Source organism: Cupressus sempervirens, chromosome 11 (genome assembly GCF_028749045.1).
Source record: "Cupressus sempervirens isolate cs-2001-9-10 chromosome 11, ASM2874904v1, whole genome shotgun sequence".
Taxonomy (NCBI): domain Eukaryota; kingdom Viridiplantae; phylum Streptophyta; class Pinopsida; order Cupressales; family Cupressaceae; genus Cupressus; species Cupressus sempervirens.
The window spans coordinates 521,717,831-521,740,747 of record NC_143128.1 but is presented as its reverse complement, the minus strand read 5'-3'; positions in this window follow the sequence as shown (position 1 = coordinate 521,740,747).

The window sequence follows — 22,917 nt, the reverse complement described above, 5'->3', positions numbered from 1 at the left end:
AAGCTAATAGAATGCATGAAACAAGAGCATGCAAGTATCTTACTAGACCCCCTAATTAATCTAGGTGTGAAAAAGAAGAGCAAATAGTTGTTATACCCTTCCAAGTGAGCTCCTTCCTTGCACCTACAAGCACAAAACAAGAAAACCCAAGTTAGATATGCATGTTCATGTCTAGTTCACCAAATGTAGCAGCTAGAAAATGGGTTAAATGCATAACACACTATGAGAAAATCATAAAACTCAATAATCATACATTAGCACCCACTAGTCTACCATGAAAGCCAAACTAATAAAGAAAGAAATAAAAACCCCCTCTTTCGTTTGTAGCTCCCATGTCCTTCTTTCTTCTCCAAATAATGTAGCTCCAAAGTTGCCTATAGTGCACACAAAATTGAAGCAAAAGTCTATGATGTGGATAATGCCATGAGGATACTAGAAGTTTGATTTTAGTGTGAGAGAAAGAATTGTAAAATGCAAAGTAGTGGGGACTCAAAGACTCAAGAATTTGGATTTTGAAGACTTAAGCATTAAGATCTGAAATGAGAGAAATAGTGTCCATTTTATAATCAACACTCAAGGTGAGAGCATTGGATTTGTTGAAATATTATTAAAATGGTTGATGATGCCATGATTTGACATTGAAAGCCTCAATAATATCAAATATTGAATGATATGAATGATAGTTTGACCAAGCACTGAGAGCCATGACAGTACTAAGGTCAGATTGATAAGATCGATAAGTTGATAGGTTTCCAAGGCATTGAAAGCCACAAAAATACCTAGGAGTTGGATAAATGATGATTTATTTGGGATGTTTGATATGTTTTGGGTTGAATAGGACTGATTCTGAGTGATTCTGGGTTGATTTGGGGTGATTCTAAGTTGATTTGAAATGGTTTTGAGTTGATTTGATATGATTCCGAGTTGATATGAAATTGATGTGAAAGGGGATACAAATGACAAAATATGGTCAATCTAGCCAAAATATTAGAGTTAGTAGAATGAGAAAATGGGACAAATTATTATGAAGAGGTGATGAAACCATAGATGTGAACCATTTTTGAGCGTCTACAATACTAAAAAACTATTCAATTCTAATGATCAGTATCATCCACATGACCCAATGTTGAAACTAATGAATAGATTGGTAGTATGAATTTCACCTCTCACCACCTTCAAGCTTTAAAGAAAATAATTCTAGAATACATAGCAAACATAGCTTAACTTCCACACATAATAGACCTTCTCAAGAATGCAAATTACTATAGAGTAGATAATAGTACCTTCTTTTGAAAGCTACAATACATAAAACTATAGAATTTTTTAAAGTTTTCTACTAATTTAGAAAACACTATATTCAAAATTTGAAGTGTAGAATATTAGAAAAAAATTATTTTTCTTAGTGTCTACGAAGAGATGAACCCCTATTAGATATTAGCTATTACATATTTATATGGCATAGGGCTAGATAACTATCCAAAATTACCCTGCCAGGAGTAAATTGTCTTTTAGATAACACAACTATGTTACGTAAAATGAATAAAAGGAAATAAATAGGAGAAAACAAAATGCAACTATCTAATGATCATGTGCTATATTAGGAAGAACTATCCACACTAGTCGCAATTCTTGTAGCCTTCCATGTCTCATAAGTAGCAGTAAATGAGGCAATAACTGACTAATGGGGTGAATTAATGTAGGCAATTCTCTACTTCTAAAATTCCTTTTCCCTCTTCATCTCTATTACTTTCTTTTGTACTTCATTTATTATTTCCTCCATCTAGGCTACAGAGTCATTTTCCTTACCTTTGCAATGCTTTTTGAACCACTTTAGATCTCCTTGAGTTATCTCATCCCCAAGTTTGAGACCATCCAAAATTTCTTTGATCTCAATTACCCCATGAACGAGTGTCTCATTCTACCACTCAATACAATCTTTAATCACCTACATAGCCTTATGATCAAGGTCAGCCATAGGGCACTCAACTTGGAACCTTTGCAACTAGAATCCTTGAATTTCTTCTATCTAGAGCACTACTTTTACCCAACTTTTCTTTTCTTTCTCATAGCCTTCATTATTTAACTCCACTTTTTTGATGATGATAGTAGTTTCCTTTGAAGCTTTTATAGTTTCATTCAAGACATACTACAACCACTCTACAGATGTCACATCCACAATTGTAGACATCGCACTCAAAGTTTTAGGTTCTGGGTGTAGGATAGTGTTGATGTATTGAGCCATGCTCCTCATTGATTCCTTCATATCTTGTTTATCCTAAGTGTCTTTTCAAACTCTATCTGCAATCTTTTTGTTTGAAGCTTCAAAGATCTTCATATCCACTACACAACTTCCCTTTCCAAGATCAATCCTTGACACTTGATAATCTTGAGGAGTGAGATCCTCATGTAAGCTACCTTCTGGTGACTTGGAAATCTCAGTTGACCAATGCCCTAAAATTTTATCGAACTTTATTCTGTATTCAGTTTTGGACTTTTTGGTTTTCAAAGATTTTCCAAAATATTTGCTAACTAAGTCAACAATAGGCATATATAGGAGCACCATACTTATTTTTCTATTCAATGGAAGTCTCTGGACACTTAGGCATGATAAGGGCTTTGCTAGCCATAGGAGAAACATTAGTAAAAGCAAGGGTACCGAATTGAGTAACAATGCTCTCAAGAAAATTTTGACAATCTGATACACTATCTACCATTGGGGAACTAGAGATTTGATTCTAAATTTGACTTTGCCTCTATAGGATCTAGATCAATAGTCACCCTATCTTTTCCTTTGCTTGGTGTTTCTTTCCTAGTACTAGAGTAGGTTATCCTTCTAACATTTGGCACCTCTTTATGAACTTGAAGTTGAAGTGGCTATGAAGTTACTTCAGCTTCAACTTTAGGTGAACCTACAATAGGATCAATAATACTAGGGTTAGTGATAACCTTTGACCTTGGGTCTATATTTTTATGTTTGGCTCTTGAGCATTTCTCTGGGAGAGTAGAGTTTGAGGCATAGGTGTGACAATGTTGTTTTTGTTAATACAACTTGCTTGAAATTTGAGCATCTATGATGACCAATCTCTATGGGGAATATGAAAGAAGATGAGTTTTGATTTTTTCAAAAGATTCTATCATAGAAACAAACTATCTACATATCTCAAATAAGATAATATTGCGTAGACAATAATGTGGTAACCTAAGAAGTTCACCGAAAATCTTGATGGCTTGCACTAATTCTTTAGACAATGTTTGATTTTCATGTCCTTGGATTTTTAAAACCAACCTTCTAAGAAATACATCATTTACCCTCCTAAACTCTTTGCAAAATTCACTTTCCTAGAGATCTTTATAGTATTGATCGATAGTCATTTCATCAGTCCAGGGCCGGTGTGGGAGACCCTCCCACTCTTTAGATGTTGCTAGAATGTAGATTAAGAAAGAGGATAGAAACAATGAATTGAAGCTACTCACTACTATTAGACCTTTATGTAAATTTTCAGCAATCAAATTAGTCCAATCAATGAACTTTTCACCCTCGACAATCTTCTAGATAAGAAAGTATATCCAGCTCTCCTAGTGAAAGGCATGGTCATTACCCTTAACTCTATTTAAGAGAAGCATAAAGTTGGAAATTTCTCTAATGAAATTCTCAATAGTTAAGGGTTTGGGAAATCTATAGCCTCCTTTAGCTAGTTTTCAAAGCTAGGTTTGAGCTACAATAGAATTATAGTCTTTTTTATTATTCCCATACAAACATTTTGATTCCTCAAATGTCTAGGGCTCATAAGGTTCTTCCTTAGGAATTCTTGGAGCCAAACTAATACTAACCCTATTTATCCTCAACAACGCTTCTCTCTAAATTTTCTTGATGCTCCTGGTGTTAGGGTCATAATGATTTTTGCATTCAACAACTAGCTCCAGACACCCAATGGTTGATGGAAAGGTGGAAGCCTCTAGCAACCCACTACTAGACAACTTCTGATATATGGGTCTAAACTAAGAATTTTTGCTCCTACTCTAATATATCAGCTACGTTTTTATTCACTAGAAAAGTATCTTAGATTTTTGGAAGGGAGCTTAACAAGCATTGCTTTTCTAGTTTAGGCATCTTAGGATGAAAAAGAGTCATGGTTTCGAAAAAAGAGGATTTATAGAGGTAAACCAAAACACTTTAAACTAAAACTAGGCACAATAAAAATGATAGAGGAAATGGTATGATGCAGTTAGTGTTCTTAATAGAGCTTAACCCTCCACCTCTTTTGCTTACCAATTGACGCCGAGAGCTCAGAATGACCAAATGAGAGATTATACTAGCCAAAAAGAAAATTCTAAGAAATGATTTTTTGGAAATCTTAGAACAAATATGAGTGGGTGAAAGAATTTATAACAAGAATTTCACCTGTACTTGACAAGACTTGCATGGTTGTTTATAGTAAATACCCATCACATCCTTACATGGATTGACCTCTTATGATATTAGAAAATTTTGATTCCACCTTTTCCCATAAAACCAACTGTACTTTGGTGCAAGTTTTCTTTGTTGTCATACTTATTGCCTTTCATGTCTTCAAGATTCTTGTCAGGTGCGACCCATTCTTCTACCGCAGTAATGGCATTCATCATTTCGAGTGCATCACTTGTGAGAAAAAAAGAAATTGTTAGAAAATAATGAAGTTGAGGTTGAAGTTGATGTATAATGATAAAAAAAGGATCATACTTAGTTGATGGTAGGGAAATAATGATAAAAAAATGAGGGAATTGTATTATTTATGATCATTTTTGTTAGTGTAGATCAATGTTTAAACTAGTTAATAGGATATGTTGTAGAAATTGAGATAGTAAATCTTTAGTACACAATGTTAAATGGCTAACATACTAAGTTAGCCAAAAATATTTTATGGTGGAATAATAAGGATATAAATTAATTTAAAGGATAAATAGATTAAATGGTGTGTTAGTATTAGTAAGTAGAGGAAATAATAATGTATCTAATAGTTGTGATTAACAAATACATTAAAATAATTGCTCATGGTATAGTACATTTATCACCTACTAGTTGGTTATACATTAAGTAGTATTATGATTTTATGATTATGTATCTATGAATTAAATAAATCATTTATGTTTATGAATGGTGGGAATATGAATATAACATGACCATTATAATATAATTACATTACTATCTTATGCTAATTTCATTGTGATGTACAAGAAATACAATCGATTTAAGTATATGCATATAACTATATACCCTTCACTAATAAAGTTGTACAAAATTTTTATACAAATAAATTACTCAATAATGAATAGTAATGGAACTTAACATTAAACATGTTTAAAATGAACTAAAATTTAATGTTTGAAACAAGATGTGTACCAAGAGAAAGGAAATGGAATTCGCATTATGGTAGATTATGTGTGGTGAATAACTCATAATTCAAAAACTAAAAAGTATTTGTGCACATTATGTAAGTTAGTGGACTAATGTTTAATAATCCATTCATAATCCATAATCTTATGCATAAAAAACATGCTTCCACATCTTCAATTAGCATATCATTATAAAGAAAATCATATCCTAATGCAAAGTTTAAAATCATATCGAGTTGATCATCATGTCAAGACAACCTATGATACCAATATATTCTAGCATCAAGAATATATTAGAGATGGAACTCCAACCACTCTAGTTAGGATCAAATCATATCAAGGACTGATATTAAGTTGCAATCCTAAATACATGATTGGGTCAGGTGTCAAGCATTACAATCTATTAATTCATCTTTAACCTAGTACAACAATGTAAGGCTTCTTATGTAAATTCCTAAATGTTGCCTTCAAAAAAAAAATTGTAGTTATGTTTTCCCCTATAAATTTTAGCATGACAGACTCAACACTTACTAGTTACTCAGCATATATTGTATATCTCTTGCTCGACATATACTATCTGACAACTTATGTGCGACATACATTACTTCTTTGGCATGAACTAAGCAAATGACTTAAGTGTATTGTCACTCATATGTCAAACCAATTTGAGATTAACAATCTCCTCCTTTGACATGGGTGGAAAAATACTTGGTCATGCATGAATAACTTTAGCCTTTCAAGGATAACTGAAATAATATCCATATAGTATTTGTCTTACATAAAAAAAATTCAAAAGTTCAAAATTTTGCAAAACTTATGACTCATTAGTCATACCTCAAAATTCAATAACTCCCCTTGAGTTGATTATTCTATTCTAAACTAAAACTAAATACTCCTACTAAGTAGATTTGTATCACACAACTTGGTGTAAAGAGAGAAAATATTTTCCAATACTTTCTTTACACCCTCAATCTTGGTTGCTAACTCAACCTAGTGTAGTGTAATGGTACTAGATATATGTTCATCTACCATGGTTTGAAATTTATTCTTAGACCATTCCAATAATTTGACATTGGTATCTAGGTCTTCATCATTGATTTTCTCTACAATATTTGCCAACTACTCAATAATGGGCTTGGCTTCATCATCATCAAGTATAGGGAGGATAAATGCATCAAGAAATATGTCCTTTATGTAATGAAGTACTTATTTCTACCTATGCTCCTTTCTGAGTAATTCTTGGTGTTTCTTCCTAGCTAGAGCATCCTACAATATGTTCATCTACTTTATTGTAATTGTAGTAAGGTTGTACTTTGGTAACACAATCACCTCATCTAAGTTTATTTCACAATAGGATGTAACCTCATCAACCTTAGATGTGCTAGGAATTGGTCTTGATGCTTGCAAAGGTGTAGCTTTAGCACTCGGCCTGTGAAGTGCTTGACTAGGAGTAGGAGTAGGAGTAGGAGTAGCAATGTCTAGTAAGGTAACTAGTGTCTATATTGCTATTACTTCCTCTAGATTTGTAGTCAATATTGAATCTTTAGTACTATCCTTCTCCTTCTCTTTGATTTCTTCTCCACCTTGTGCTTGTGGTGTAGGTGTAGGACTAGCTTCCTAACCTATTTGAACTAGTGTCCTTTCTTTTTCAATTATTGTAATTGCAGGTACCTTGGTGTTGATATGTGAATGCATGATGTCCTTCCTATGGTTTACTACCATAGGCATAGTAGGTTGCATCCCTAGAGATTGAGAGGAGGCACTTGATAAAGCTTGAGTTTTCTCCCTTGTAGATGCCAATTCTACCTTCTCAATCTCATCCACACTCACTAACATAGGATGACTACAAGATTGTGCCTTGGTGTGGAGTCAATAAATATCTTTTTCATATCCTCCTCTATTAGGGGATTGATTTTCTGAATGGTGGTTTCATTTGTACTTCTAGTACATTCTAGTCTAGTTGTTGCTCTTCTTCAACTATTGCCTCAGTGACTTCCCCATGTACTTCCATTATCGATTCATCATTATTTTCTTTAACTATATCTTCCTCTATTTTGTCTTCACCTACTTCTTCAGGTGCTTGCTCAATAGCCTTTTGTGTTGTCAACCCATAAATTACATTCCATTTTATGTGCTTTGCTAGAAAACAACTCCAATCGTGTTCTCTAAAATGTTTAAAGCTTGGTACTTTGGAGTAAATCCTCCCTTACACTTCTCAATAGCTTTTCTCATCTTATATTTGTCAAAATCTAGCATCACTCTTGCAAGTGTAGTCTCTCTAATATTTCTCTCTATTGTGATACTATATTTCCACCTTTGCTCAACTCTACCATATAGGTTCTTTTGTAGAGAGTTGGAAATCTCAATTAGATTCATCTTAAAGGTTGACAACATGGCATATATAGACTCTTCTACTTTATCCATATCTAACTTTCCAAGTTTATCAAACTCATCATGTGTGAATCCACTTAAATTAGCATTATTCTTAATATTTTCACACAATTTGTCCAAATCAGAAGAGGGGCAATGACTTACCACTTTGAATTAGTTGTTATCATCTAACTCTATCCTCTTCTCATATGATTTAGTTGGGGAAATGTACTTCGTTCTTTTTTCTGCTCAAGTTCATCTCCTTGTGTAGTTGTACTAGCTCTCTTTACTTTAGGCTTTTAAACCTTCTGAGTCTTCTTGGTAGTAGCTCTAGTGCTATCCCTAGTAATGGTAACTATAGACTTTTTTTGTGAATATTTCACAACCCTTTTAGGTTTTCTTTCTCTAGGCTTCTTTTCTTTCCTCTTCTTTTCTTATGTGTTAATAGGTGTTTCATTGGCTTCTACTCCCTTGGCACCTTCATCAATTTATGCTTCTTCTTCTCCTTGGTTCTCACCTTGACCTTGTGTGATGGCACATGGTGCTTGGGTAGGTGCATATTCATTATCTTCATTATCTTCTTCTTGTTCATCTCCTTCTACCTCTTCACCAAATTGTTCTTTATTTCCTCATAAGCTTTGTTGGGACTGAAAATTGCATGCTTCATTTTTAGTCACATTTTGAAAATTTTGGAAAATCATGTCCTAAAGTGCCTTTTATGCATGTGGTGAATTGGTAGCTTGAGGCCTAGATGGTGTTTGAGTGGCTTAACACCTTTCATTTGACATATGCATATGATCCACAATGTTATTTTTCCATCCCGAATCATTCTGTGAAGTCCCATTTTGAGCTAGTGTCAAAATTTGCAATTCTGCCAAGTGTCAAATAGCGATCAGAGGCCCAATTTGCATCTGAATATCTTTTACCTAGGACTATTTCATGACTAGTCACTTTGGGGATGTTTATTTTCCATAATGGAGAACCTATGTTTCAATTTTCAAGTCATTTCGAATCCGTTTGACTAGGTTTTGCACCCCGCAAAGTTGGTCATTTACTGTTTTGTGCATTTAACTAGTTGTTCAAAATTCTGGGAAGCCCTGTTCGACCGATCATATCTTTGACCAAGTTGACCCAAATGAAAAAATTATTTTTGCATTGTGTTCTAGGGGTCAAACACTTCATATGTTCCAATTTTGAGATCATGTCAAATCCATTTGATCAGTTTGCTAACATGATCAAAACACAGTTTATATTGTTTTGTCACGGCTAAGGTATCCTGATTGATCCGTACCCTTGTCCGGCACATTATAACTTTGATCTCGTGATTGGTGAGCCTAAATGGATTATATCATTGTGTTGTCTCCTAAAAATCCTTGAATTATGCCAGTTTCCAAGTCATGACAAATCCATTTGCATACTTTCTTATGTCCGTACATTTACCAAAAATTACTTTTTGACACATTTCTCAGGTAAAATTTCCAAGTGCCTATTTTTGGAAATTCGCCAAATGTGCCCTGTGATTCATCATGAGCCCAAAACATGGAATTATTTTCTCTCCATGGAAAAGAAGCTATATCTAGGTTTTCAGAAGCCCAAGTGATCAATAACCCCAATTTATAATGGCGAACCCGAGCCCAGTTTATGTTTTTTAACATTGTTTGCCTGCAGAGTAATTGAAGTATGGATGTTCGGAAATTAAAATCTCCTGACTGAGAGTTCATCATGGGCTAAAAATTTGCAATATAATAGAGTGTGTAGGATTGAACACTCGTGCCAATTTTTGTGGCCAGACTATTTGATTTAGTCGATTTTTAAGCCCAGCTGCCGGGCCTCTAGACACAAATTCATAGTTTGCAGGCAAGAAGTGATACTTAATTTAATAATCAAAATAGATACATGAGATGTTAAAGAACATGTGAAAGTGTTTTGAAGCCTCTAATATCGTCAGACATCATCTTCATTTCTTCATAGGTGAGCATCAATGAATGGCTTGGAAAAGAGTACAAGCTAGTATGAAAAATTAAAATCCCTATGCTATATATTGAGGATTGCCGTATCATTTGCAAAAAATTGGAAACTTTATTAAAGGTTATAAGTTACTAAGGAAGGCACAATGAGGAGTTGTGCAAAGAATCAAATAAAATAAAGGATCATGTATTGGGAGAGTCCAAGAGCTTTATAAAATATGGGTTTGAAAAATATTAGCTTTTAAGTTTCATAGCTCATTAAGAAGAATGCTCCACGTTGGAAATGGAGGAAGCCGCAGCTATGAAAATATAAAAAACTAAATTAAAATGAAGATTTTGCTGTTAAAAATTGAAAACATTCTTTTCAAAACAGCAATAAGAGGAGGCAACATTTTTTTTCATGGGAAGTGGCAGTAGAGCACCCAAGTTTAAAGAAGCTTTGCAAAAGGAAAGGACAAGTCCATGTTTGAGATCAAGCATCCATAGAAGCAGGGCACTCACGCAATGAAATGGATGCTACATGCTAGCAAAGAAGACATCATGCAGGTATAAAAGGAGATCAATGCATTTTAAACAGAGAAGGGTAGAGTCAACGCCACACAAGAAGACAAAGGCAATCCACGTTGAGGAAAAAACAACCTACAGTGAACTAAGAGGAGTTGCAGGTGAGTGACGCCTTGTAGCAGGAGAGGCTCCACGTACAACCAGTCTAAGTGAAAAGTGAGGCAACCGCATCTTAAAATAGGGGAGTCGGCATTCAAATAGAAGGCAACCAGTAATAAGAGAAAGGCGCCAACTGAAGCAGAGTAGACCCTCCACGTTGAAGCTGGTAGCAAGGATACAAGACCAGGCACGTTGAAACAAACCCAGTGCTGACTCTCCACGTGTTTAAAGGCAAAGACAAGTCAGTTACAAAGACAGAGGTCTACACTAACCAGAAGAAAGTCCCCATGCATTCAATATCAATGAAGCATCTGCATTTTCAGTAGAGAAGACGCCATTAACAGAGGAAACCAGTCAAAACTCTTTATCCCACATTGGGTGGGTGAGGAAATATTTTATAGTTTAAATACTAATACACTCAATAAGTTCAATGTCGATAAGATAGTGGCTTTTGAAGCCAAGTGCATGTGTAGGTGGGTCCAGCCGGCCAATTAGGCGATGACATAATAAATTTTAAATAAATACGCATAACAAAGAGGATGACATTAGCAAGTTGCAGGCGATCGAAATACTAAAAATTCGGCACCTCGCTACTTCGCTAGCCGAAAATTTCAAAAAAGTTCGGCTAGCGACATAGCGAGGTTGTCAAAAAATTTAAAAAATTTGGCAAGAGTCCAAAAATCCGACAACGTTTAGAATGCAACATGGGTCCCACGTGCAATTCCATCAGCGAATCGTATGGTGACAAGTGGCGGTGACAAAGTAATTGGATTATGATGTGGCGAGCAAATGTCAAGAGCGCACAAGATTGCGCCACGTGGCAGATCTGACAGTTCACGTTATCTCACTAACCGAAGTTGCTCACTAGTTAAGCATGGAAAAGTAGCGAGGAGATGACACATGGCGGATGATGCAGATCAGGTGTCCAATCATGGAGCGCCATGTGGCACTAGTCAAACATAGAGTTGACCACAGTTTCAAAAGGCAGTGAAATTAAAGAATAAAAAATAATAATATTTTATTATTATTTTTATAAAACATGCACGTTCAGTCATCCAAGAGATATTTTTTTTCTAAAGTTTTGACTTTAGAATTTTTTAAATTTTTCAAATTTAAAGAAAAAAATCAAATGTGCAGACATGAGTTTCTAGCGAAGGGGACTATTTTTCAAACGAAGATTTCAAGCATTTCCCAGAGGCTAGATATGCCTTATCATATACCGTTGGAATCATGAGAATCCAAATTTTCCATTTCTGAAGTTAGTTTTTGCACAGGTGCTTCCTAGTTTGAGCTATAGCCAGAAATGTGAATTTTGGGGCTTCCTCAATGGAATGGGTAAAAGATTGAAAATCCAGTTAGGGGATTAGTAAAAATTGGTAAGATGTAGTTGGAGTTCACATTTCTCACATTCACTCAATTTAACCCAATTTTGCCAAGCATTTCAATGGGTAAATCAGATATTGTGGTGACTTAGCAATGTTTCATCATTTCAACAGAGATATTGTGCAAATCAGTTGTAGATAATGATGAAACAAGATCAGATCACAATGGAGATGAAAGAAAGAAGTTTTTTAGTTATAGAGGATTGCTTTTCAAATGGACACTTGTCACATGAAGATTAGATCTGAGATTCTTTCCTTTGCTATATTTTTCTATCTTTCATTGTTTGATGGGTTCCAGTCTTTGGAGAAAAACTAGTCACTACTGAGATACCAGATTTTGGATCCAATTTTGATATGTTCCCATACTGTGATACCATATATTTCTTCTGCAATTTCTCTCATGTGAACAGCAGTAGGAAGATAAATTCAGATAGTTTAGATCTGTTAGGTTGTTTCATGTCTTTCATTTCATGCATATGACTGTATATTTTCAAGAAAATAATGCAAAGAGCAGCAAATAATTAAGTTTCAGTTGAATCATGTCTCTGTTCTCATTGAATTTCAATGTTTTACGATCTCTGAACAAAGAGTTTAGGTTGTAGTTGCAGTCCCCTAAGACTGTATGTTGTTTCATTGTTGCTGATAGTTCAAGGAATTGTGTAAATGCTTCATAGAAATCAATAGGGTTGTAGATTTATTGAGGAGGATATCAGGTAAGAACGAGATTTTAAACTAAACATAGATGTCTATTTACAAGTTAAATAGATAGATCTATATCTGAAGATACACACATGTCTCAGATATTCATATGTATGTTTGTGATCCATGAATTTGCCCAATGGACTAGGCACTGATCAGCTACAAGTTCATTACTTTCTCACTACTGCATATCTGAGGGTTGTTGAAATCAACATCAAAAATCAAACGCTTTTCCCCTTTCATGTTGAAGAGCTATCATAGAATGCCCTCACTCAGTTTATGATTGATATAGGTTTACACCTAGCTATTGTATAATTTGTGTTGTTTCATAAGCCATTAGGAGATATTAGGGGTTTCAATCTGCTCATTAGATTCAGTGTATGCTTTGAAAACTGGTACCATATAAGGAATCTATAGGTCCACCCGCCTAGGTTTTGTAGAGCCTAAAGAAGAAGAAGGGTCTAGCCTTATAGTTGGCCTAGTGTCTGAATGGATGTGTTGATAATGGGAGTTAGCTGCCCCTTAGATGTGTTTTGTTCTCATCAGGGTAATCGGAAACAGGTAACATTTTCAAACACCAACAAAATGGCGACTCTACTGGGGAGTGTATTGAATCAGATTTAAGACAAACTTTGAGAATTTGAAAAGAAGAGATTCAATACAGCAGGAGAAGTGCATTAAAAAGTTTTAGTAGTAAGTTCTCTGATGTTCTTTCCATTTTTCTTACTCCAAATCATGCACCCTAGTAAGTTTTTATCCATTGACAAAAGTATTTTTCAAGGTTGAATATAGATTGTGCTACTAAGAGTGTTCATCTTCAGTCATGTCAACCGGTTGTTGTTTTCAGAATACTATTGTAATTCAGAGTCAGAATTGATGAAAGATGTTTTCTCTCTTTTAAATGTTTTTAAAAGATTTGCAAAGGTTTCAAGTTGAATTTTCAGTTCAGACTTGTAGTGTTATGAATCATGTTTAAAATCTTTCTCACAATAGTGAGTGGCGACTCTATCTAAAGGATCTCTGAATCATTGTAGATCAGTGATGTATAAATTGTTTTCAAGATTTTTTAGTGGAATCAAGCAGATCTGAAAGTTAGATGAATTTGCAAGCAAGAAGAGAAACCTATTATAAGTTTCTAACAAATAAGTCTGGAAGTGTTGTTTGATCTGTTGTCGTAAGATTTTGTAATGATAAAGATGAATCATAGCTGTGATTTCATTTCTCTCTTCAAGGAGATGGCGACTCTGTAAGGTTATGATCAGTGGTGTGAGAAATTCATGTTAGCACCAGGCCAATCAGCAGATCAGTAGTTTCATACAGCAACACTTAAGGTATTTTATACTTTCATGCAATTTTATTTCCCATGAAAGTTAGTTTCACATATGTATTCTCCATCAAGTGAAGTTCGAGCACTAAAAAGAGGAGAATAGTTGTGTTTTATACATTTCATTGGATTTGGTTTCAATTGTTGTTTTAAAGTTGTGAAGTGTATTTGAAGCATTCATTTGGTAGAGGGCTGTAAAGATCTACTGCAAGTTATGAATTCTGAAAGTATTTAATGGTGAATGAGTCTTGAGTTGAAGAATGTCAAGTTTCATCTCATCTAGTATGCAGCCTGTTAGTGAAATTCCTAGATCCATCTCTACCAGGAGGTATATGCCATTGAATTTTAATGGTATTCATGGTGTCCAAATATTATGCCTTATGATCTCAAAAAGTATTTACCTAAGTTTAGTGGAAACCATGAAAATTCAGCCAGTCATCATGTTCAGTTGTTTATTGACTTGGTTGGTGATTTTGAAATTGCTCGTGAAGATATTCAGATGAAATTGTTTGTTCAAACTTTAGAGGATGATGCTAGGGACTGGTTTTCATTCCTACCAGCATGTTCAATTTCATCCTGTGATGAATTAATGTTAGCCTTCATGATGCAGTTCGGGGAAAGAGTAAGCATCTCTGATTATTTTGATAAGTTTTTGAAAATTCAAATCAGGAATGGTGAGTTAGTTCCTGAATTTAATATCAGATTTGCAAAGATTTTAAATGAAATTCCTGAAAGTTACAAGCTGGATGATCAAATGTGTTTAGTGGTTTATCTCAGTGCATTTGATAAAAAGATGAACTATCTGTTAAGAGATAAGGAACCTAGAACTTTGCATCAGGCATTCATGATAGCAATAGAGATTGAGAATAACATAAAATATGGCTTAACTCGGAGTCACTTCTCTAGAAATTTTTGCCGGCAAGATGAGGCGCAAAGAACAAATCAATGTCATATAGAATGTTTAATTTCAGATCAGAAAATAAGCACTCCTGCTGTTATAAATAGTTTTGTTGAAGATTCAAAAATAAAAACATGTGAACATGAAATCTCTCTGTTGCAAAGAAGAAATGATTCCATTATTGCTGAATTAAATGCACATGTTTATGGTATTACAACATTAGAACATAAAGATAGTTCACTTGATGAATTTTACATGCAAGAAATAAATTCAGTTGTTTCTCCTACTATTGATAATATGCCTTTGGTTGAGAATGTCGTAAACTTTGAAGTTGAAAGGTATTCATCTTAGTATGAGGAGGAAGAAATCAGAAGTGATCTATCAAGTGATAAAGGTGAAATTGCTGATCTGACACGCCATGGAGAGATGACCTAAGATAAAGAATGTAAATCATATGTATCTCAGTCACAATCAGAAGAACTAAGCTCATATGTTGATAATATTTCAGCAGTGAGATGCATTCTCTTGACCAACAGGATAGGCAAGAAATGAATTATCTCATTGAGAGATTGCATCATGTTGAGAACATTATTAAATTTGAAGTTGAAAGACAATTATATCAATGTGAGTATGATAAAGCTGAAAGTCATCTTTCAAGTGATAATGAAGTTGTCGATCCAATATATTATCAAGAGGTGTCATATGAAGCTGATGATGAGAGTTATTACTCAAGTCAAGAAGAGGATAGTGCTAGTGTGTTTCCATCTTCATGTGGATCAGATGCAGACAAGGAAGAAGAAAGTAATGATGAAAGTGAGCACTCGTATGTCAGTAAAGGTATGAATTCTTTTCTTAAATCTGAAAGTGAGTGTCCATTTCAGAATAGTGTAAATCAGTTTGAGATTGAAAGTTATGAAGAAAATGTGTCTACACAATATGAAGACAAAGAGGTTATCCATAGAGACGTATTACCTAATTGTGTAGAAGAATGTCTTGAGGATGAGCGCAGTGATGATCAGTACGTGATTGATCCTGAGATTAATGCATTAGCACCTTTTGGTAAGATAAATGATGATTTTCTTGCAAGACATTTGAATCACCTATATGGAGACAATGAAAGCAACTTTGATTTGTATTTTACATGCTTCGTTCATGAAGTGGATGTTGAGTCTTCATATGATTCTATTTTTTTCTTCTTCATATGTTCAAAGTGTCCATGACAATGATGTTAGAAATGGTTTTAAAGTTTTCACTAATCCGTTATATGGTGAGGAGTTTGATGTTGATCATCACATCACTTGTCCTAATGTCTACAAAGGCGCTTTCCATGGAATTATCAATCCTCTTTTTGAAGAACACATGGACAATTCAGATTTAGTTGAGAACGAGTTTGATGATGATACCTTGTCTTACTGCTGTAAGAGATTAGAATGTTCTTCTTCCGAGTTTGATAGTGAAACTAATGATTATGTAGCATCTGAGGAGGTAAATGACAAGGTGTTTGACGAAGTTGTTTTTGAAAATTAGTATGCACCTTGCAATGAGATTTATGATGAAATCTCTGATGTAAAGACTAATCTATTTGCTGATTGTGAAGAACCATTTGAAGATTATGGATTAGTTTCAGATTCTGATGTGGATGACATATGTGAATATCAGTTAGATTGTTCATTTGATTCCTATCCGGCTATGCAAAGGGATACACATTTTGAAGATATGAGTGGTCTTTTTCCCCAAGTTGAATATGAAGCCTTCATATTCGAGAATGATAGCATGCATGAGCCATTAAATGAAGAGGGTTTTCAGTTTCAGTCTGATATGTTTAAGCATGCTGATCAGTATTTTCATAATAAGCAAGTGGTTGAAGATGAACATAGTTTTTATTTGCATTGTGAAAGTCAAGGTTTGGATTCAGTTTTGCTAAATGAGTTGATTCAGGATGATAATCTGATTGGTGAGACTAATAGGAGCAGAATTTTCAGTTTACCTCATGAAATTTTAGATGAGAATCATGTTTATGATAGAGGTAAACAATTCTGCTGAAGTTTGGTGGCCCGAGGTCATCGTTTGCAAATAGTAGAAGTAGTTGTTTCCTTGCTTTCAATAAGCTGTTCGAGAAAGCTTTTGCTATCAAGTGTGTGGTTTGCTTCTCCCAAAGATCTGAATCCTTGCCATGCCCGCAAGGTACATGCATCCCCAGACAGAGCCACTGTTGGGACTGAAAATTGCATGCTTCATTTTTAGTCACATTTTGAAAATTTTGGAAAATCATGTCCTAAAGTGCCTTTTATGCATGTGGACAATTGGTAGCTTGAGGCCTAGATGGTGTTTGAGTGGCTTAACACCTTTCATTTGACATATGCATATGATCCACAATGTTATTTTGCCGTCCCGAATCATTCTGTGAAGTCCCATTTTGACCTAGTGTCAAAATTTGCAATTCTGCCAAGTGTCAAATAGCGATCAGAGGCCCAATTTGCATCTGAATATCTTTTACCCAAGACCGTTTCATGACTATTCACTTTGGGGATGTTTAGTGTCCATAATGGAGAACCTATGTTTCAATTTTCAAGTCATTTCAAATCCATTTGACTAGGTTTTGCACCCCGCAAAGTTGGTCATTTACTGTTTTGTGCATTTAACTAGTTCACAATTCTAGGAAGCCCTGTTCGACCGATCATATCTTTGACCCAGTTGACCCAAATCAAAAAATTCTTTTTGTATTGTGTTCCAGGGGTCAAACACTTCATATGTTCCAATTTTGAGATCATGTCAAATCCATTTGATCAGTTTGCTAACATGATCAAAACCCAGTTTATATTGTTTTGTCACTGCTAAGGTATCCTGATTGATCCGTACCCTTGTTCGGCACATTATAACTTTGATCTTTGTGATTGGTGAGCCTAAATGGATTATATCATTGTGTTTTCTCCTAAAAATCCTTGAAGTATGCCAGTTTCCAAGTCATGACAAATCCATTTGCATACTTTCTTATGTTCGTACATTTTCCAAAAATTACTTTTTGATACATTTCTTAGTTAAAATTTCCAAGTGCCTATTTTTGGAAATTCGCCAAATGTGCCCTGTGATTCGTCATGAGCCCAAAACATGGAATTATTTTCTCTCCATGGCAAAGAACCTATATCCAGGTTTTTAGAAGTCCAAGTGATCAACAATCCCAATTTATAATGGCGAACCCGAGCCCAGTTTATGTTTTTTAACATTGTTTGCCTACAGGTTAATTGAAGTATGGATGTTTGGCAATTAAAATCTCCTGACTCAGAGTTCATCATGGGATAAATAATTGCAATATGATAGAGTGTGTAGGATTGAACACTCGTGCCAATTTTTGTGGCTTGACTATTTGATTGAGTCAATTTTTAAGCCCAGCTGCCGGGCCTCCAGACACAAATTCATAGTTTGCAGGCAAGAAGTGATACTTAATTTAATAATCAAAATAGATGCATGAGATGTTAAAGAACATGTGAAAGTGTTTTGAAGCCTCTAATATCGTCAGACATCATCTTCATTTCTTCATAGGTGAGCATCAATGAATGGCTTGGAAAAGAGTACAAGCTAGTATGAAAAATTAAAATCCCTATGCTCTATATTGAGGATTGTTGTATCATTTGCAAAAAATTGGAAACTTTATTAAAGGTTATAAGTTACTAAGGAAGGCACAATGAGGAGTTGTGCAAAGAATCAAATAAAATAAAGGATCATGTATTGGGAGAGTCCAAGAGCTTTATAAAATATGGGTTTGAAAAATATTAGCTTTTAAGTTTCATAGCTCATTAAGAAGAATGCTCCACGTTGGAAATGGAGGAAGCCGCAGCTATGAAAAATAAAAAACTAAATTAAAATGAAGATTTTGCTATTAAAAATTGAAAACATTCTTTTCAAAACAGCAATAAGAGGAGGCAACATTTTTTTTTCATGGGAAGTGGTAGTAGAGCACCCAAGTTTAAAGAAGCTTTGCAAAAGGAAAGGACAGGTCCATGTTTGAGATCAAGCATCCATAGAAGCAGGGCACTCACACAATGAAATGGATGCTACATGCTGGCAAAGAAGACATCATGCAGGTATAAAAGGAGATCAGTGCATTTTAAATAGAGAAGGGCAGAGTCAACGCCACGCAAGAAGACAAAGGCAATCCACATTGAGGAAAAAACAACCTACAGTGAACTAAGAGGAGTTGCAGGTGAGTGACGCCTTGCAGTAGGAGAGGCTCCACATACAACCAATCTAAGTGAAAAATGAGGCAACCACATCTTAAAATAGGGGTGTTGGCATTCAAATAGAAGGCAACCAGTAATAAGAGAAAGGCGCCAACTGAAGCAGAGTAGACCCTCCATGTTGAAGCCGGCAGCAAGGATACAAGACTAGACACGTTGAAACAAACCCAGTGCTGACTCTCCACATGTTTAAAGGCAAAGATGAGTCAGTTGCAAAGACAGAAGTCTGCACTAACCAGAAGAAAGTCCCCACGCATTCAATATCAATGAAGCATCCGCATTTTCAGCAGAGAAGACGCCATTAACAGAGGAAACTAGTCAAAATGCTTTATCCCACATTGGGTGGGTGAGGAAATATTTTATAGTTTAAATACTAATGCACTCAATAAGTTCAATGTCAATAAGACAGTGGCTTTTGAAGCCAAGTGCATGTGCAAGTGGGTCCAGCCGACCAGTTAGACGATGACATAATAAATTTTAAATAAATACGCATAACAAAGAGGATGATGTTAGAAAGTTGCAGGCAACCGAAAAACTAAAAATCTGGCACCTCGCTACTTCGCTAGCCAAAAATTTCAAAAAAGTCTTGCTAGTGACATAGCGAGGTTGCCAGAAAATTTCAAAAATTCGGTAAGAGTCCGAAAATCCGACAAGGGTCAAAATGCAACTTGGGTCCCATGTGCAATTCCATTAGCGAATCAAATGGTGACAAGTGGCGGTGATAGAGTAACTGGATTATGATGCGGCGAGCAAATGTCAAGAGCGCACCAGATTAAGCCACGTGGCAGATCTGACGGTTCGCGTTATCTCGCTAATCGAAGTTGCTCACTGGTTAAGCATGGTGAAGTAGCAAGGAGACGACATGTGGTGGATGATGCAGATCAGGTGTCCAATCATGGAGTGCCACGTGGCACTGGTCAAACATAGAGTTGACCACAGTTTCAAAAGGCAGTGAAATTAAAGAATAAAAAATAATAATATTTTATTATTATTTTTATAAAACATGCAAGTTCAGTCATCCAAGAGATATCTTTTCTAAAGTTTTGACTTTAGAATTTTTAAAATTTTTCAAATTTAAAGAAAAAAATCAAATGTGCAGACATGAGTGTCTAGTGAAGGGGAATATTTTTCAAACGAAGATTTCAGGCATTTCCCAGAGGCTAGATATGCCTTATCATATACCGTTGGAATCGTGAGAATCCAAATTTTCCATTTCTGAAGTCATTTTTTGCACATGTGCTTCCTAGTTTGAGCTATAGCCAGAAATGTGAATTTTGGGGCTTCCTCAATGGAATGGGTAAAAAATTGAAAATCCAGTCAGGGGATCAGTAAAACTTGGTAAGAATGCAGTTGGAGTTCACGTTTCTCACATTCACTCAATTTAACCCGATTTTGCCAAGCATTTCAATGGGTAAATCAGATATTATGGTGACTCAGCAATGTTTCATCATTTCAACAGAGATATTGTGCAAATCAGTTGTAGATAATGATGAAACAAGATCAGATCACAATGGAGATGGAAGAAAGATGTTTTTTAGTTACAGAGGATTGCTTTTCAAATGGACACTTGTCACATGAAGATCAGATCCGAGATTCTTTCCTTTGCTATATTTTTCTATCTTTCATTGTTTGATGGGTTCCAGTCTTTGGAGAAAAACTAGTCACTACTGAGATACCAGATTTTGGATCCATTTTTGATATGTTCCCATACTGTGATACCATATATTTCTTCATCAATTTCTCTCATGTGAACAGCAGTAGGAAGATAAATTCAGATAGTTGAGATCTATTAGGTTGTTTCATGTCTTTCATTTCATGCATATGATTGTATATTTTCAAGAAAACAATGCAAAGAGAAGTAGATAATTTAAGTTTCAGTTGAATCTTGTCTCCGTTCTCATTGAATTTCAATGTTTTATGATCTCTGAACAAAGAGTTTAGGTTGTAGTTGCAGTCCCCTAAGACTGTATGTTGTTTCATTGTTGCTGATAGTTCAAGGAATTGTGTAAATGCTTCATAGAAATCAACAGGGTTGTAGATTTATTGAGGAGGATATCAAGTAAGAACGAGATTTTAAACTAAACATAGATGTCTATTTACAAGTTAAATAGATAGATCTATATCTGAAGATACACACATGTCTCATATATTCATATGTATGTTTGTGATCCATGAATTTGCCCAATGGACTAGGCACTGATCAGCTATAGGGTCATTACTTTCTCACTGCTGCATATCTGAGGGTTGTTGAAATCAACATCAAAAATCAAATTCTTTTCCCCTTTCATGTTGAAGAGCTATCATAGAATGCCCTCACTCAGTTTATGAATAATATAGGTTTGCACCTAGCTATTGTAGAATCTGTGTTGTTTCATAAGCCATTAGGAGATATTAGGGGTTTCAATCTGCTCATTAGATTCAGTGTATGCTTTGACAACTGGTACCATATAAGGAATCTATAGGTCCACCCACCTAGGTTTTGCACAGCCTGAAGAAGAAGAAGGGACTAGCCTTATAGTTGGCCTGGTGTCTGAATGGATGTGTTGATAATGGGAGTTAGCTGCCCCTTAGATGCGTTTTGTTCTCATTAGGGTAATTGGAAATGGGTAACATTTTCAAACACCAACAAGCTTATTATTTTTTCTCATCACAAAAGGTGTCTTTAAGTCCATTTTTATCTTTGACTTTGCTACATCATAGTTTCCAAAAGTAGTAGCATCCTTATCTACTTCTTTTGCTAGTAAAGTAGTGATGGCTATAGATGCCTCATCAACATTAATCTCATAAGGTAGTGGTCTGAGCCATCTCACCCTTGGAATAGAAACTTGAACATATGTGAAATCAACATCAACTAGAAAATAAACATAATTGAAATATTTCTCTACTAGTGATACTAGAACCATTTTTGTTTGTTTCATTGACTTCTTAAAGTCTTTAAACTAGCTAGTCATCATCAAAATTTTCTCCAAGTTGCTCTATAGATTCACTAATTTATACTACAACTGATCCATTATCTTTCCAAGCTACTTTTCCAAATGTGGGAAAAGTGTTCTACACATAGAAAAATATATAAACTAGTATTGAGCCAAATTTGCATTGTGCACTTTTTTTTTCCCTTATGGATCCCAAGTTATGAGATAATTGTTGGAGTTGTAACTTAAATCCACATCCATAGTGGTCTTTCTTCACAATCTTGTAACTTAAATCCACATCCATACATGGTACATGGTTTAATGTACTATATTGAAAGAACTTATGTGCAATAATTCTTACTACAAAAGCAATTAGGCGATTAGAAATTGTGTCTATAGTCATTCCTCTCTTGTTCCATAGTGTCCCTGTATTCTTTTCAATTGCCTCTTTTTCACCACTCCTCATTGTCTTAGGTCTATCTAGAGTTGGATACCCTATCACTCTATGAATGATTCTATTTGTAATTTTAATAGGGCCATCCTCCAACCATGCATAATTTTCATGAATTCTACTAATAACAATCTTAATCCATTCATTTTTTAAGACATTTGGAAAATCTAGGGCACAAGTTAGCCCTTTTTCTCTCTACAACCTTGAATTCTTCCTTTAGTGCACTATTCTCACACAATTTTCCATGTAACTCTTATTTCCATGTCTCCAGTGCTTCCAACCTTACAAGTGTAGCAACACCTTACATCTTGTATCATTAAAACTTATGGTGGTATCATTGACAATGCACTAGAAGGGTCTCTTTTATATGCAATGTCAAAAACTACCAAGAAATGTTGTTTTTTGATCTCATTACTTATTAATTAAACATTCAAAACTTCCTCTCCTTCCTTAACCATAGTAGTAGAATAATTGGATGTCATAAAAACTAACTAGGGTTTGCAAAAATTCAAACAACATAGCTTAGCACACAATAAATACCTTCTCAAATCTAATAACTGTTGTTGAGTGGTAGTTGAAATTGGTTTTCAAATGCTTGAATCCTTCTTTCCAATTTGTATTTATCTCATCATGATCTTTCTCA